The sequence below is a fragment of the Sceloporus occidentalis genome, unplaced genomic scaffold (genome assembly GCF_023333645.1).
Source record: "Sceloporus occidentalis isolate IW3139 unplaced genomic scaffold, rSceOcc1.0.p SCAF_348, whole genome shotgun sequence".
NCBI classification, from domain to species: Eukaryota; Metazoa; Chordata; class Lepidosauria; order Squamata; family Phrynosomatidae; genus Sceloporus; species Sceloporus occidentalis.
The window spans coordinates 231,540-248,792 of record NW_028317328.1 but is presented as its reverse complement, the minus strand read 5'-3'; positions in this window follow the sequence as shown (position 1 = coordinate 248,792).

The following is a 17,253-nucleotide window of genomic DNA, read 5'->3' as shown; positions in this document are numbered from 1 at the left end:
ATCCGAGAAATCAGTCAAGAGGTCAAAAGGGCAAGTGGCAGGCAGAAGGGATAGACAGTGTACAATCCAGGGCAACAGCAATGAGAGCACAGATATTAGGATGTAGCATCAGAATGCCTGAGCGCCAGCATCAAATTGAGTTTTATAGGGAGAAGGGGCACACCCCCGTTAATCTGTTGCAGTAGGGCACACAGAGGAAGGTTCCACCCCTCCTCTGAACTTACTCTCCGCTGTGAGACGAGTAGAGATGTCAGAGCCTCCACTCCGCCTTGCCTCCCTGTGACGAAGCATAGGGTAAGATGCCTGACAAGTCCAGAGAAAGCTCTTCCCTTTCTACCCACAATGTTGCCACTGGCTTGGTAGAATGGGCTCTCAGCTTTTTGTGAAAAATCTTGCCCTACCGGCTTGTAAACCTCCACAGTAGCCTGGGCAATTATCCATGCAATTGTTGGCTTTGATAACGTCTTCCCTTTTGATACCACTATAAAAGCCACCACAAAATTAGAATTGACTTTCCAGATATACAACACTGTTTAATGTCCAATGTATGAAGAGTTTTTTCAGTATCTGACACTGGATTCAGGCAGAATGTAAGCAGATGCAAAACACAGAAACAAATAATTTGATGACAGATAAGATCAAACCCATTCAGTCCAGATAGAACTAAAGACAAAAAAAGGGGTTGATATAAGCTGTCTCTATGCCTTGCTATTTTTTACAGCAATAATCATCCTTATTGGGTATCCACACTCGGTATTGCTCTGTCAGTCCGGCTTGGAGTAGAGCTGACAAATATAAAAGTCCTTGTAAGTCGCACAACCATGCCCCCTAAACATCAGATGACCAAAGGCAGGGAAATGGAAAAGAAAGACTCCAAACAAAACAAAGGAGCTATGATTTTCTTCTCCCCAAGACAATCTAAAGAAACATTAGATTATTCACGAGCTAAATCAATGTCCTCAACTGAGGAAGTAATGGTCAGCCCCATAAGATCAGAGACTGCAGTAGTCACTCAAGACATACTCAGAGGCATAAAACAGGAAATTCACAGTAGTTCTAAAGAAATTAAGGCTGATATTGCTGCTTTGACAGAAAATCTTAAAAAAATAGTATGAATATGTATGAATATTTGAAAAAACAACAGATTGCGACACTGAGGCAGTCAGAAGACTAGAAAATAAATTTGAAGATCAAATCTCCGCTTTAGGAACATTCCAGAGACCTATTCGAACGACAAACTTAGGGAATTCTTAATGGTAATGATTCACAACATGCATATAGAAGATGTCCCTGATATATATATATACATATGCCATCGATTGAGGAAACCAAGATCCATAGCTGATAATATTCCTAGGGATGTGATAGCTTCCTTCTCCTCTTAGCATCTGAAGGATATTTGGATATTTAGATCTATGTAGATCTTTCTTTTTCAACAAGGAGCTGGAGGAGATAATTTCAACAAGATTTAAGATTGCTGCGAGAAAAGAATGTCAGATATACATAGGCTTTCCTAGAGCGCTAAGAGTCTTCTTAGAAGTAAGACAAACTTGACGTTTGAAGCTTTTTATTTATTTATTTATTCTCTCTTTTTTCTTCCCCCGTGGGGTACGGTGGAAAGATAGGAATGGTTATTTCTATGAAAGAATATATTTACTTTAGCACTGAACCCACAAAGAATGGAATGCACAATTTTTTATTTTTTATGAATTCACGTCGAACAAATTCTACAATCTACACATACATACAGCCCTTTTGACCCTCACTTCAGCACTGATTTCACTGAGACTTGTATGTATAAACTTATTTATTCATTTTTTTCTTCACATGTACACGCAATTTACCCTGAATAGAAGTTTATGGTTAGGTCAGGCTTCCTCAGATGCATACCAGTCCCTCCTTTTCATTGTCCTTATATGCTCTGCTGCATTAGATCTACCAGGTGGAGTTCCTTTATGCAAGAAAGACCACTAGGGGGCGCTCAAGTATACCGGTAAAGAAAATAGAACAAAAAAACACTAATAGTGTAATAGGATGCACAGATGATCACAATGTATATCTATTTTATGCACTCACAATGTGTATACTGATATTCAAGCCTCCTGTGCATCCAATCCTCCAGGTGGGAGTGTGGAATATATATAAAAAAGCAGAAACATATAGGAACACAATGGTGTGGTATCAAAGGGTTCTGGAACACGCCAGAGTGGATGTACACTTACACTTTGTGTGGAGATAAAAAGCCCATATATCTCAGATGTTTCCTTCTGCTTGCTTCCGGATTTCCAGGATATTTCCCAGCTTTTAGCCGGTGCGGATGTGTGTCCAGTAAACCAAATAGAATAAATTCCAAAAAGTGATGGTATAAAAACTATTTATTCAGGGCTATATGCCCAGGTATACTAAAAAAACTATAAAAGATATGATAAAAGATAGTAAAAAGAGCTCTAAGAAAAGTCCTCAACGCGTTTCGCCAGGTTTGTGGCTTCATCAGGAGTGTGGCAAAGCTGTCGGAGTTCCTTTATGTGCAGCTGATGTTTAAATCCAATATCATTAAAACACTTTATATAGTAGAATATTTATAAAGATTATGTATAAATACCAATATAAATAGATATATACTACATAATTTAAAACAAACATATAAAAACATATATAAAAGATATATATCTAAAATCACACATATATATATATATATTGTGACAGAAAGCAGGGGATGATAATGGAGGGAGTGTATATATCCCCTTATATTTTGCAGGGTGGTTACTCTCAATAGTTTTTACCAGCCCCAGGGAGACGTCTTGTTAATAATGGAATTGTTGGATGTCTGTTATTTGAGTATTTTGGGTCCCTGGGGTGGAGCACTTGGAGAGTAGGGCGGGCCAGTGCTCCACTCCACAGTTTGTGAGCAGCTGAAGACAAGCAGGTAGGAATACAGTCCGGAGATTCACGGATACTCTCCTAGTACTCACCTGGTTCCACTAATTAATGGGAGAGGCAGTTAAGTAGCCTCCTGATCTGAGAACAAGAGAGAGATCATTTGGCTCCCTGGGAGAGAGGGAGAGAGGGAGAGAGGGAGAGAGGGAGAGAGGGAGAGAGGGAGAGAGGGAGAGAGCTGCTAAGCTACTAAACTACTGAGTGCTGCCATTATTGATACAATCTGTTATTTTGTTTGTTGGGAACGGATAAGCCGTCCAACTGCAGTTAAGTTGGAGAACCTTGTATTAGTTAGTGCTCACAAGAGCAAGGCTTTTGTTTTGATTTGTTTATTTTTTCTGTTATGCCTGTGGCGAAAAATAAAAACAAGCCCAGCCTTTTATTTTACCCTCCTCGTGTCTGAGCCGTCTCTGCAGCCTGGTAGACTGTGAGTAAAAATTCCCGGACAGAGTACCAAGTGAAGGGATATTGTGTCACAATATATATATATATATATATATATATATATATATATATATATATATATATATATATATATATATATTAATAATAAATTAGTTTCATATCTCATGAGGGGATAATTAGTCTAAAAAATTCAATAGATCAAAATCCTGATTCAATCCCATAGGATGTAGTGTTTTCAATACATAGACCCACTTCATCTCAATGATTTGAACAGTTATGTTTTATGCGTATAAACTGTCCCTTAGGGATGTTATTCAGCCATGGACTATAGTGTCCACTATTATAGAGGATATAACTATTTGTGTCCACTGATTTAAAGAAAGTTTTTGTGCATAATTTTGATCGTTCAATATATATTAAAAGATCCAGATATGAAATTTGTTGTTTGCTATGTTCTGAGGTTAAACTGATCCCCCACTGATTAGTATTAAGATGTTCCAAAAATGAATATATCTCTTCTGCTGGGCCGTCCCAAATAAAAAACAGATCATCTATGTAACGACGATAGGCAATCAAATTTAGCAAAACGAGTGCCCATCGCCGTCCCTCGTTGTTGTAAATAAAATTGGTCATTAAAGAAAAAATAGCTATTTTGTAAAATCCACTGAATGGCTCTTATTATATAATCCCCCTGTATTTTAGGTATATTTTCTTCTATATTTAAAAAATATCCTATAGCTTCACAGCCCTTTTCATGTTGAATTATCGTGTATAATGAAGATACATCACACGTAACTAAAAAATAACTATCCTTCCATTGGATCCCTTCCAATTGTAGTAACAAACTTGTTGCGTCTTTTAGATATGATCTAGTTTTTTCACCATAGGTTGTAAAAACTCATCAATATATTTAGACAAATTTGCGGAAATCGATCCAATCCCAGAAACTATTGGTCGTCCGGGAGGATTCTGTAAGTCTTTATGAATTTTAGAGAGTGTGTAAAAAGTAGGTGTCCGTGGATAGGTTGTATTAAAAAAATTATATTCTTTACTAGTTATTGTCACTGTCCCGGCTCCGGACGCAGCCGGGAGTGTCTCCGTCCCGGCTCCGGACGCAGCCGGGAGTGTCTCCGTCACGGCTCCGGACGCCGCCGGGAGGAGGTCTGGCCGCGGGTCCCGTACGCCGGCCGTTCGGGACGGCGGTCGGTCCTCCGCCCGCGGCACTAGTAGCGGGCGAAGGGTTGTCCGCGGGTCCCGGGAAAACATCCTCCCGGACAGCGGACGACCCTCCGCCCGAGGTAGTAGGACACGGGGAGGCTTCGGCCCCGGGAACAGTAGTTCCCGGAGCCAGTATACTTACCCGTCCTCCGGTCGTCGGTCCGCCTCCCGGGCACGCTGCACGTTGCAGGAGGATTGATGGACGGCTGGGGGGCGTGGTTTTGGTCCTGGTCTGGGAGGGGCTTGTGGAATGGCGCCAGTTTTAAAAGCCGGCTGTGCCTTTCACAAGCACCCTGTTGTGGTCTTCAGTTCGTGTATCTAGCTCGTGCATCTTGTTTCCTGTTTTTGACCTTTGCTTGTTTTCTCTGGTTTTGACCCCTGGCTCGTCCGACTACCTGCTCCGTGTATCAGACCCCTGGCTCGTCCGACTATCCGCTCCGTGTATCAGACCCCTGGCTCGTCCGACTACCCGCTCCGTGTATCAGACCCCTGGCTCGTCCGACTATCCTGCTTTGTGCTCCTGTCTCGTGCTGTGCCTTGCCGCGGCTGCTGCCGCTCAGAGTCTATCTCCAGCTGGTGGGAGGTTGTCCACTGTTGGGATCATCTAAGTCCTGGACTGCTGCTGCTGGGAATTCCCCTCTCAGTAGCGGTAGTTTGGGCGGAAGAACTTCTGCGGGGACGACCTTCCTTAATAGTCCAGCGAAACAGTGACATTACAACAGGGTCATGGATCCATCTGAGCTTGGCAAGGTACTCTCCACCCACGGACAACGGCTGGATTCCCATGAAGTCCGTTTCTCCAGCATACAGGACACTTTAGACCAAATGGCCCGGGCTATTCAAGTTTTGGTGGCCAGATCTGATCCTGGCTCTGGGGGTTCTCCGTCTGCTTCCTCCACTTCCTCTCCAGTCGCGACTTCTCCTCCTGCTGCGAACACCGGGACTTCCTCCGTTCCCTCGTCTGTGAAACTCCCTGCTCCCACTCGCTACCATGGGGAACCGGAGGCCTGCCGGGGCTTCCTTAACCAGTGCTCCATTCAATTCGAACTAACTCCTCACTTGTTTCCTTCGGAAAGAGCCAAGGTGGGATACCTGATTTCCTTGTTGTCTGGCAAGGCACTAGCCTGGGCTTCTCCCTTGTGGGAGAGGGACTCTCCTCTTGTGTATAACTGCTCTGCCTTCATTTCGGCCTTCCGGAAGACTTTCGACACCCCAGGCAAAGCTGCTTCTGCGTCCTTGTCTCTGCTTCATACCACCCAGGGCTCCCGTTCGGTCGCTGAATATGCTATTGAATTTAAGACTCTTGCAGCTGAGGTTAATTGGTCCGACGAAGCTCTCATCGCGGCCTTCTACGATGGCTTATCGGAACGGCTTAAAGACGAACTTTCCACCCGGGATCATCCTGCTGAATTGGATGATTTCGTCGCCTTGACACTCAAGCTGGACAATCGGATCCGAGAACGTTTGTCGCAAAAAGCCATGAAACGTGAACTCAGTTTTTCTCATCAAGCACGCTCCATCTCTCCCACGAATCCTTCTATGTCTTCTGAATCCTCCGAAGAACCCATGCAGTTGGGAGCCACCAGACTATCCACCATGGAAAGATCTCGCCGTAGATCTGAGGGACTTTGTTTCTACTGTGGCCTCAAGGGCCATTTTGTTCGCACTTGTCCCAGTAAACCGGGAAACGCTCGCACCCGGACCAAGTAAAGGAGCCTTGCCCGGGTGAGCTTAGTACCGCTCCTACGTTTTGTAACAATTTACTTGTTCCTGCTTCGCTGGAATGGGATGGAAGAAAGGTTTCAGTCTCCGCCATGATTGACTCTGGGGCTGCTGGTTCATTCATTGATAAATCCTTTGCCCTCCTCCAGAAGATTCCTCTCGTCGAAGTACACCCTCCTATCGCCGTCTCGGCCATTGACGGACGGCCCCTCCAACGATTTTTAGGTTTCGCAAACTATTACAGAAAATTCATTCAGAACTTTTCCAAGATTGTAGTCCCTCTAACCAACATGACCAAGAAAGGTGCTGACTGCAAGAATTGGTCTAGGGAAGCTGTCCTGGCCTTTATCCACCTTAAGAAGGCCTTTGCTTCGGCCCCGATTTTGCGTCATCCGGATGCCTCCAAACCGTTTATTGTGGAGGTTGATGCCTCCGAAGTTGGAGTTGGAGCAGTCCTTTCTCAGAGGAAGGACTTCAATGACAGGCTTCATCCGTGCGCCTTTTTCTCAAAAAAATTTTCTCCTGCTGAGATGAATTATGATGTAGGTAACCGTGAACTTTTAGGTATTGTTATGGCTCTTCAGGAGTGGAGACACCTTCTGGAAGGGGCAAGGAACCCTATCACAATTTTGACCGACCACAAGAACCTAGAATACCTTAGTCACGCTAAAAGACTGAACCCTAGACAGGCCAGGTGGTCATTATTCCTTTCCAGATTTTTGTTTATCATTTCATACCGGCCTGGATCAAGGAATGTCAAAGTGGATGCGTTATCCAGGCAGTTTGTCTCCGACCAAGACTCCAAGTCTGAACCTGAACCTATTATCCCTCCTTCTCAGATTATTGCCTCCGTCTCCACTCATCTATTTTCTACTTTGGTCTCTTGTATTCTCTCAGCTCAATCTAAAGCTCCTGTCCACAGTAAATGGCCCATGGACACCCTGTTTGTGCCGGAGCGGGAGAGGGAACGCGTTATGTCCTGGGGTCATGCGTCCTTAACCTCGGGTCATCCTAATGCCCAGCGAACCTTTCGGTTCATTCGTAGACAGTTCTGGTGGCCTACTATGCATATTGACTGCTTTGATTTTGTCGCCGCATGTACTAGGTGTGCTACTGCCAAAAACTCTCATGTCAAACCCTCGGGGTTACTTCAACCCTTGCCCGTACCCTCCCGCCCGTGGTCACATTTAGCCATGGATTTTGTTGTGGATCTTCCCCCTTCCCAGGGCTTCACCGTCGTTTGGGTGGTAGTCGACCGATTTTCTAAAATGGCTCATTTTGTTCCCCTCCCCAAATTACCCTCGGCCCCGGAGTTAGTTCCTGTGTTTATCAACCATGTCGTTCGTCTGCACGGTCTCCCGCTCCAGGTTGTGTCTGATCGGGGGGTGCAATTCACAGCTCTGTTTTGGAGGACCTTCTGTGCCTCTCTGGGTGTTTCCCTAGCCTTTTCTTCTGCCTACCACCCCCAAACTAACGGTATCACGGAAAGAACCAACCAGTCGCTTGAGCAATTTTTACGTCTTTTTATTAATGAACACCAGGATGATTGGGCTTTACTTCTACCTTGGGCTGAATTCGCTAGGAATAATACTGTTCACGAGTCCTCCAAGATTAGTCCTTTCTTTTGTAACTATGGTTTTCACCCTTCTTCTTTGCCTTCTTCTTTCGCTCCTTCTCAAGTTCCGGCAGTAGACCTATATGTAAAACAATTACCGTTAGTTTGGGACGAAGTGCGCCGTTCTCTGGTTAATGCTGCTCACAAGTATAAGCGTTATGCGGATCGGCGTCGCCGTTTGGGTCCCTCCTTCATGAATGGGGATAGGGTATGGCTCTCCACTAAGAACCTTAGACTTAAAGTTCCGTCTATGAAATTTGCCCCCCGTTATATCGGCCCGTTTCGAATTCGTCGTAAGGTCAACCCGGTCGCTTATGAATTAATTCTTCCCCCCTCCCTTAGGATACCCAGGGTTTTTCATGTTTCTCTGCTCAAACCCCTCACCTGTAACCGCTTTACCCGATTGACTCGCCGTCCTCGTCCTGTTGTCATTGATTCCCAGGTGGAATATGAGGTGCAGTCTATTTTAGATTCAAGAAAAATTAGGAACTCCGTCTCTTACCTGGTCCACTGGAAGGGGTATGGTCCTGAAGAGAGATCTTGGGTTCCTGCTCGGGACCTACACGCTCCTGCTTTGCTCCGGTCTTTTCATAGGAAATTTCCGCATAAACCTAGTATGTGTCGGCCTATGGCCGGCCCTCACAGGGGGGGTAATGTCACTGTCCCGGCTCCGGACGCAGCCGGGAGTGTCTCCGTCCCGGCTCCGGACGCAGCCGGGAGTGTCTCCGTCACGGCTCCGGACGCCGCCGGGAGGAGGTCTGGCCGCGGGTCCCGTACGCCGGCCGTTCGGGACGGCGGTCGGTCCTCCGCCCGCGGCACTAGTAGCGGGCGAAGGGTTGTCCGCGGGTCCCGGGAAAACATCCTCCCGGACAGCGGACGACCCTCCGCCCGAGGTAGTAGGACACGGGGAGGCTTCGGCCCCGGGAACAGTAGTTCCCGGAGCCAGTATACTTACCCGTCCTCTGGTCGTCGGTCCGCCTCCCGGGCACGCTGCACGTTGCAGGAGGATTGATGGACGGCTGGGGGGCGTGGTTTTGGTCCTGGTCTGGGAGGGGCTTGTGGAATGGCGCCAGTTTTAAAAGCCGGCTGTGCCTTTCACAAGCACCCTGTTGTGGTCTTCAGTTCGTGTATCTAGCTCGTGCATCTTGTTTCCTGTTTTTGACCTTCGGCTTGCCTGACTCTCCCTTGCTCCACGATTCGGTACCTTTGCTTGTTTTCTCTGGTTTTGACCCCTGGCTCGTCCGACTACCTGCTCCGTGTATCAGACCCCTGGCTCGTCCGACTATCCGCTCCGTGTATCAGACCCCTGGCTCGTCCGACTACCCGCTCCGTGTATCAGACCCCTGGCTCGTCCGACTATCCTGCTTTGTGCTCCTGTCTCGTGCTGTGCCTTGCCGCGGCTGCTGCCGCTCAGAGTCTATCTCCAGCTGGTGGGAGGTTGTCCACTGTTGGGATCATCTAAGTCCTGGACTGCTGCTGCTGGGAATTCCCCTCTCAGTAGCGGTAGTTTGGGCGGAAGAACTTCTGCGGGGACGACCTTCCTTAATAGTCCAGCGAAACAGTGACATTTATTATACCACATAATTTTCCATAATCCAACATTTGTATTAAATATTTTTTCATGTTGTTTATAGGGTTAGTTTTTAATTTTATGTAGACTATTGTATCATTAAGTTGTTTATAATATTCATCAAGATATTTAGATCTATCTAAAAGAACCAACCCTCCCCCTTATCTGCTGGTTTTATAACGACATTTTCATTTTGACGCAGATTTTTATGGGCCCGATATTCACCTAATGTAAGATTATTGGTGTTTAAATATTGTTTCTTTTCTGATAGTTTGTCAATATCATCTGTAACCAATTTCTCAAATATATCAATGGCCGATGATTTATATTGTGCTTGATAAAAGTGAGACTTGTTAGATAATGCGGTATGTTTAACCCCTTCGTGACAAAGGCTGATTTTACTTTTTGTACCCTTCGTGACAATGGCCGTTTTAACATTTCTGCGCTGCTCGTGTTTAGCTGTAATTTTCTTCTTTCCCGTTTACTGAACCCACACACATTAGATATTGTTTTTTTCAGGACAAGAAGGGCTTTCTTTAGATGACATTGTTTTGATTGTATCATATTATTTACTACTAAAAAAAGTATAAAATATGGTGAAAAATTTAGAAAAAAATGACTGTTTCTAACTTTTAGTTGAAAAATCTTTTACTCATTTATAAAAGGTAATGAAAAAACCTGCTAAATGGATTCTACTATTTGTCCTGAGTTTAGAAATACCCAATGTTTTTATGTTTTTTTGCTTTTTTCTACCCATTATGGGGCAATATGTACAGGTAGCGTTTTGCTATTTCAAAGCCATTTTTTCCAAATCTGGTAATTCTTCCCCCCATGTGCCATTTCGGGTATCTTTGAACCCGGCCAATGCAATTTACCCCATCAAGTCATATATTTTTGAAAACTAGACAGCCCAGGGTATTCCAAATGCTAGTATTTTAACTATTTCCATGCACCATATCTACCACCAGTTTTTGTCAAACTTTGTGGTAGTCATTTTTTTGCATTTGTTTTGTCACACACATTTTACTTCAGGTATGAATTAAAAGGTTCTCGTTTATGTCACTATCACAAAACACCCCAATATGTGTTCAGCAACATCTCCTGAGTACAGCGATACCTCACATGAATGATTTTGCCTGGCTGTTTGGGGGCAAAAGGGCCACATTTGGGGCATGCGCATTTTTCAATGTTGAACTTTGGCATTTGGGGATCCACTGCCTATGCCCTATTTGGTACATCTTTGAGTCGGGCCATTTCAGTGTGCCCAATAAACCCATATATTTTTGAAAACTAGACACCCCAGGGTATTTCAAATGCTAGTATTTTAACTCTTTCCATGCACCATATCTACCACCAGTCTTTGTCAAACTTTGTGGTAGTCATTTTTTTGCATTTGGTTTTCCACACACATTTTACTTCAGGTATGAATTAAAAAGTTCTCGTATATGTCACTATCACAAAACACCCCAATATGTGTTCAGCAACATCTCCTGAGTACAGCGATACCTCACATGAATGATTTTGCCTGGCCGTTTGGGGGCAAAAGGGCCACATTTGGGGCATGCGCATTTTTCAATGTTGAACTTTAGCATTTGGGGATCCACTGCCCATGCCCTATTTGGTACATCTTTGAGCCGGGCCATTTCAGTGTGCCCAACAAAACCATATATTTTTCAAAACTAGACACCACAGGGTATTTTAAATGCTGGTATTTTAACTCTTTGCATGCACACATTTTACCACCAGCATGTTTTCAAAGTTTGCAGTAGTATTTTTGTGTGTGTATTTTTCCCACACACACCTACTTTATGTATGAATTTACAGCTCCTGGTATATGCCGCTGTCACACGACACCCCATAATGTGTTCAGCAACATCTCCTGAGTGCAGTGATATCCCACATGCATGGGTTTGTCATTTTTGTGGGAACTAAAAGGCCACATTTGGTACGTGTGCATTTTTCTAATTGGAAATTAGGTGTGTGGCCATCCTTCCCCCGGTGTTAATTGGGACGTTGTTGAACCTGGCCAATTCAATTTACCCCATCAAATCATACCTTTTTTTAAAGTAGACACCCCACGGGCATTTAATATGCCAGTATTTTAACTCTTTCCATGCGAGAATTGTTTTAAGCTAATATGCTAATTTTAGGACTTGCTCACAAAAATATATTTTTTATATATATATATTTTTTTTTTGTCTTTTAAAAAAAAAAATTTTAACATTTTTTTTCAACTTGGAGGTTCCCCTGATAGTGACATCAGTGGGAAATGATTTTTACATTTTACTAGTTTTTTACTATTTTTTTTCTAATTATTATTAATTTTATTTTATTTTTTTATTTTTTTTTACTAATCACACTGTGATTAGAAAGTTGGGTTCCATTGACTTGCATGGTGAATGCAGTACCTGTATTCAACCTGCAAGTGGAGCCAAAGTTCTCTAGATGGTCTGGACCATCTAGCGAACTTTTAAAATTTGTTGGTTCCTGTTACAGGGCAGCGGCCATCTTGCTTGATGGCGAAGACCATTGGCAGCTGCGGCTGTGACCGCTCTCCGGAGCGGTCACAGCCCATCGAAAGGTAAGTGTTTGGTGTCGCTGGATGCCTCCTGATCGAGGCATTCCAGCGACACCATTTAAGTTTAGGAGGCGATCGTCGATCGCCTCCTAAACGCTTTTAAAACGGGCGTCCGCCGCCATACAAAGTATGGCGGATGTTGACGCCCCGTGGAGGGGCCAGAGATGGCCCCTTCGTTCCGATCGCGGCGTTGCTGAATGCCTCGAGGTCGAGGCATTCAGCAACGTTTTTTGGGTGCAGAAAGCGAAAACAGATCGCTTTCTGCACCCGTTTAAAGATGTGCCGGTCCTGGCACGTCAATTGTCGTAAAGCACATGCTTTTCCGTGTCGTGCCAGGACCGGCAATTGTCGTTAAGGGGTTAAATTGTGTGCTTGTTGTCATTCCTGTGTTTACAAAGAGTATTATTTGTGAAATATTTTTTTTAAGTTAATCGTCTAGAGAATTTGTGGACATCTATATATGCATTAAAAGAATTAAAACATTTATTTGGGGCAAATTTTATATTTCAATTCGCCTTTATTGAAAATATGCATAGTAAAACACACAGAAGTACCATAAAAACAATGAACAATATGCACACTGTAATACAAGATCAGTAATCATACAATGAATGACCCAGAGAGCAGAAGAACACGGAAGTGGAGAGCAGAACAGGTTCGCATATGAACGGCATACCAGAGCCTCCAGCAGCGTAGACAACGCAAACGAACGTAATGAAAGCACCGGCAAGATGTCGAACGGCGAAAGGTATGACATAGCGAAGATGCACACCAGGAAAACTGAAACCAAAACATAAACCAGGAAAAAAAATAAAAAATAAAACACACTGCCTGGCAAAGCTGTCGGATACATTGTCACCATAGATGTACATGGGTAAATGAGGTCTTGAGGGGCCTAGGAGAGCAACACGCATAGAGGCGGTGGCAGCGGAGGGGAACCTAGGGGGCGGGCCCAACACCCAAGGTCAGCAGGCGGGCGGAGGTAAGGAAAGTCGACCACGGAAGCCAAGGAAGACCGTTTTTATATTCCTCCCCTTTAGAGGCGGCCATTAGGTCCTCCATATGGGAGATAAAGTTGACCCTGGATATCCAGGCGCTGATGGGCGGAGGACCCGGGCAGCCTGAATCATGTCTATAGAGAGATATTTCCTATATGAGGAGCAGGAGGACTGTGTGTGGTGTAGGAGGAATACCTCAGGGGAAGGGACAAAACCGGGGTCAGCAACGTCTCTGATTACCGCGCCCACCCTCTCCCAGAACGGGCGTATGTCTTTGCAGTCCCACCATAAATGTAAGTAAGAACCATCAGCTACGCCACACCTCCAGCATAAGGGCGAGACATTGGGTAAGTAATGGTGTAATTCCAGAGGGACCTTGTACCATCGTGAGAGCAGTTTGAAGGAACATTCCTGGATCCTGCTAGCGATGAAGCCCTTATGTGCAAGCAATAGCATTTTATCCCAGTCAGAATCAGAGAACGGGATGGAGAGGTCCCTCTCCCACAGGCTAAAGTAGAACGGTTTGGTAGAACAGTACACGTCAAGTAGTAAGGTATAGATGTGAGACAAGAGGTGGGCAGGTTCACTAGGTGAGACACATAATTGTTCAAAGGCAGTCAGTGGCCTAGTGAGCAGGGCATTTGGCAAGAGGGCAGACATGTAGTGCTTTAATTGATGGTATAGGAAGGCAGATTGAAAGGATGGGACGGCCTGTCGGAATAGGTCTTTGAGAGGACGAAAGTCAGAGCCCTGGAGGAGCTGGTGGAATCTAATCTGTTTGGTGCGGGTTATGCGTGAGGGGAAACAGGGGACCAGGAGTGGTCGTCAGGTGGCGACGAGAGGAAAGGCTTTTCAAGACGCGTAACAAAGCCGAAATAGGGTGACTGGGAATCGTCAGTCGCTGAAAGCGGTCTGAGAGCCACGGCACTGCCGAGATGTGATGCACTAAAAAGGAGTTTTCCAGAGGCACCCATAGCTTCGGGACCTCCAACGACCACTCCACTATGCGGCGCAAGTGAGACGCCTTCCAGTACCATTCAATATTCGGGACACCCAAACCACCCCTGGTCTTGGGTCGAACCAGGTGCGTAAATGCTAAGGGAGGATTGCAGTGCCCCCAGATGTATTTCCGAAATGCCCTGTGACAGGCCTTAAAATATGTCTTAGGGAGAAAAATGGGTAGGCACTGTAGTAAGTATAAAAATCTCGGGAGTATATTCATTTTTAGCACCTATTTGGGGCAAATTTTAGACCCTTATTTAACAAACTAATTTCATCTGGTGTGAGATTATGTGTAGATAGATTAAAGATCCTTATTGGTTCCACCAACGGCCTCTTTTTTCGCCATTGTACTCTCTGCCACCCACGACACCCTCTCTTTCTTGGGATCTCCCCCTTTTCGGTTGTGAGGTGGGTGTTAAAATCCACTGGAAGGTGGAGTTTACGTCTCTCCCATTTCATCATTATAATTTGCCAATGATTCAAAACGATTTTTAATATTAATCAAATTGGGGTTTTCTTGATACTGAAATTGGGGGGTTTACGTATATTCTCTGTTCTGGGGGTCTTATCCCATCTATTTCCCTTGTTTTTATCCCGGGAAATTTGGGTAAAACCATCCTCTTGTTCCTTATATGCAGTCTTTATAATTGGGTGCCTAGTATGGTGTTGACCATTCCAAGTCCTCTTATTATATTGTATATTACCCTCTTTTCTAGCATAACTCCTGATTTTATTATTATTGTAATCATTTAAATCTCTAATATATATTTTCTTCATATTTTTTATTTTTTTATCTATTTTGTCAAGATCTTTTTTGCACTTCTCACATAATTCCATACAATCTTTTGTTTCCAAAAGCGGGTATAATTTTTCACGAATGGCTGCAATATCATGATCTAATTTGATTTGGGATTCTTTACGTGCACAGATAATTGAATTCATCCACCCAATAGTGCAATGTTCCGCGATTAAATTCCAATCCTTCATAAAGGACTGATTTTCTTGTTCCATAGTAGGGAGCTTGCAAATACGTAAACCCCTTGGGGTTATTTTCTCTTTAAGATATCTCTCTAGAGTGGCTATTTCCCACTTGTATTTAATTTCTTTAATCAACAATTTATCTAATTCTTTAAAGGTGTTTTCTATATTATATTGGCAAGGGGGCCGAGCCGTCCCAAACCTGCAGAACAGTAGCGTCGGGTGTCAGCCCCAGAGAGACAAGAAAACCCCTCTCCAAACCCGGGGTAAAATCCGGGTTACCAGCTATAGGAGTTAACGGCGATGGAAAAGAGGAGAGTGCGCCTCCGATGCGCCTCCGATGCGCCTCCTCCACGAAATCCCCCAGGAAGCTTTGACAAAGGGATTTGAGCTAAGGGTGGACTGGAGAACCTCAGGCCGAAGCCCCATGCAACTAGAAAGGGGAATCCGCGAGCCGAACTGCTCCATCTCAACCCACAACTTGGAGGCAGGGTGAAATCTCCACTCGAGGAACTGTACCTTATAGCTGAGCCTATGTCGACCACCCTTCCAGACGTATCCAGTCACCAGAGCTCGAAGCTCCAGAAAGAAAGACCTCGGGACGGTTACCAGCAATGTTTGAAAGAGGTAAAGGACCCTCGGAAGAACATTCATTTTGATCACGCTAACGCGACCGTGCCAAGACACGTGGGGGAAACTCCAATGACCGAGATCAACCCGCAGTTGCTGTAAAAGCCTAGGGAAGTTGGACTTGTATATCGTCGTGAGATCTCTCGGGAGCAAAACACCCAGGTACTTGATATGTTCCCGAAACCACCGGTATGGGAACGAGGCACTCACCGCGCGTGATTCCGCCACAGACAAGGACACGTCCAAGACCTCAGATTTGTCAGCATTAATCCTAAAATGAGATAGGGAACTATAAATTCTCTATGCTTCATGTATGTGCGGGAGAGAGATAACCGGTTGAGAAATCGAAAAGAGTAGATCATCAGCGTACGCGGACACCTTAAGCTCGCAGTCGGGGAAGACCAGGCCATGTATGCTAGTATTGTTCCTTATAGCCTGTAGGAAGGGCTCCAATGAAATAGCAAACAGGAGGGGCGAAAGAGGGCATCCCTGCCGGGTGCCATTGCGGATAGGGAAGGAAGCCGTAAGGGCACCATTTAAGCGGATACATGCAGATGGGGCTGAGTACAGGGACATAATCCAATGGAGCCAGCTTTGACCAAAGCCCATGACCTGGAGGGTCTGAAGCATGAAGTCCCAGGCCACTCTGTCGAACGCTTTCTCCGTGTCTGTCGACAAAAGAAGGATTTTCTGGCCCGTCTGTTGGGCTAAGTGTATTGTATTAAGGGCTCTAAAAGTTCCGTCACGCCCCTCCCGTCCCAGTATAAACCCAGACTGGTCTGGATGTATTAAAGAGCTCAGCACTCCCTGCAACCTAGCCGCCAGCACCGTGGCGAAAATCTTCAAATCGGAATTCAAAAGAGATATGGGACGGTAGCTCTGACATAACAGCGGATCCTTGCTGTCTTTCGGCAAGACAGTGATTGTCACCATCAAAGAATGTGGGTGTAAGAGCTCCCCCGTTTGGATAGTATTGAGGAGTGTCGTAAAAGGGGCTTTCAACTGGTCCCAAAAGGTACGATAATAACGCAAAGGTAGGCCATCGGGCCCCGGTGCCTTCCCCGCCATTGACTTCACCGCCGCCCACGCTTCAGCTTCCCCAATCTCAGCTTCCAAGGCCTCTGCCTGGTCTACAGTCAGTTTACGACTTACATGTTCTTCCAGGTATGCCCGAATGAGAGTGTCCCGGCCAGTGCCCAAGGACTCACAGGGGAGATCATACACAGACCGGTAATAATGACAGAAGGAGTCCGCTATCTCCGTGGGCGAAAAGGAAACCAGGTCATTAGGCGTTTTGATTCTGTCGATGTAAAGTGTTTGTTGCTTGGCCCGCAAAGCTCTAGCCAAAAGGCGCCCACTTTTGTTCCCGTGCTCATAGAAGAGAGAGCAAAAATGTCCCTGGATGTCGTGATTGAGCAAAGTAGTCAGGCGGCGTCTTAAGTCGTTTAGTTCAAGGTAAGTGCGCTCGTCGCAAGTATGCTTATGGAGCGACTCCAGAGAGGCTATACGCTGTGTGAGGTCCGAGAAGAGACCCCTCACTGTGCATTTATGAGCTTCCCAGACGGCGGGACCGCTCACCTCCGAGGCTGCGTGGTCCTGG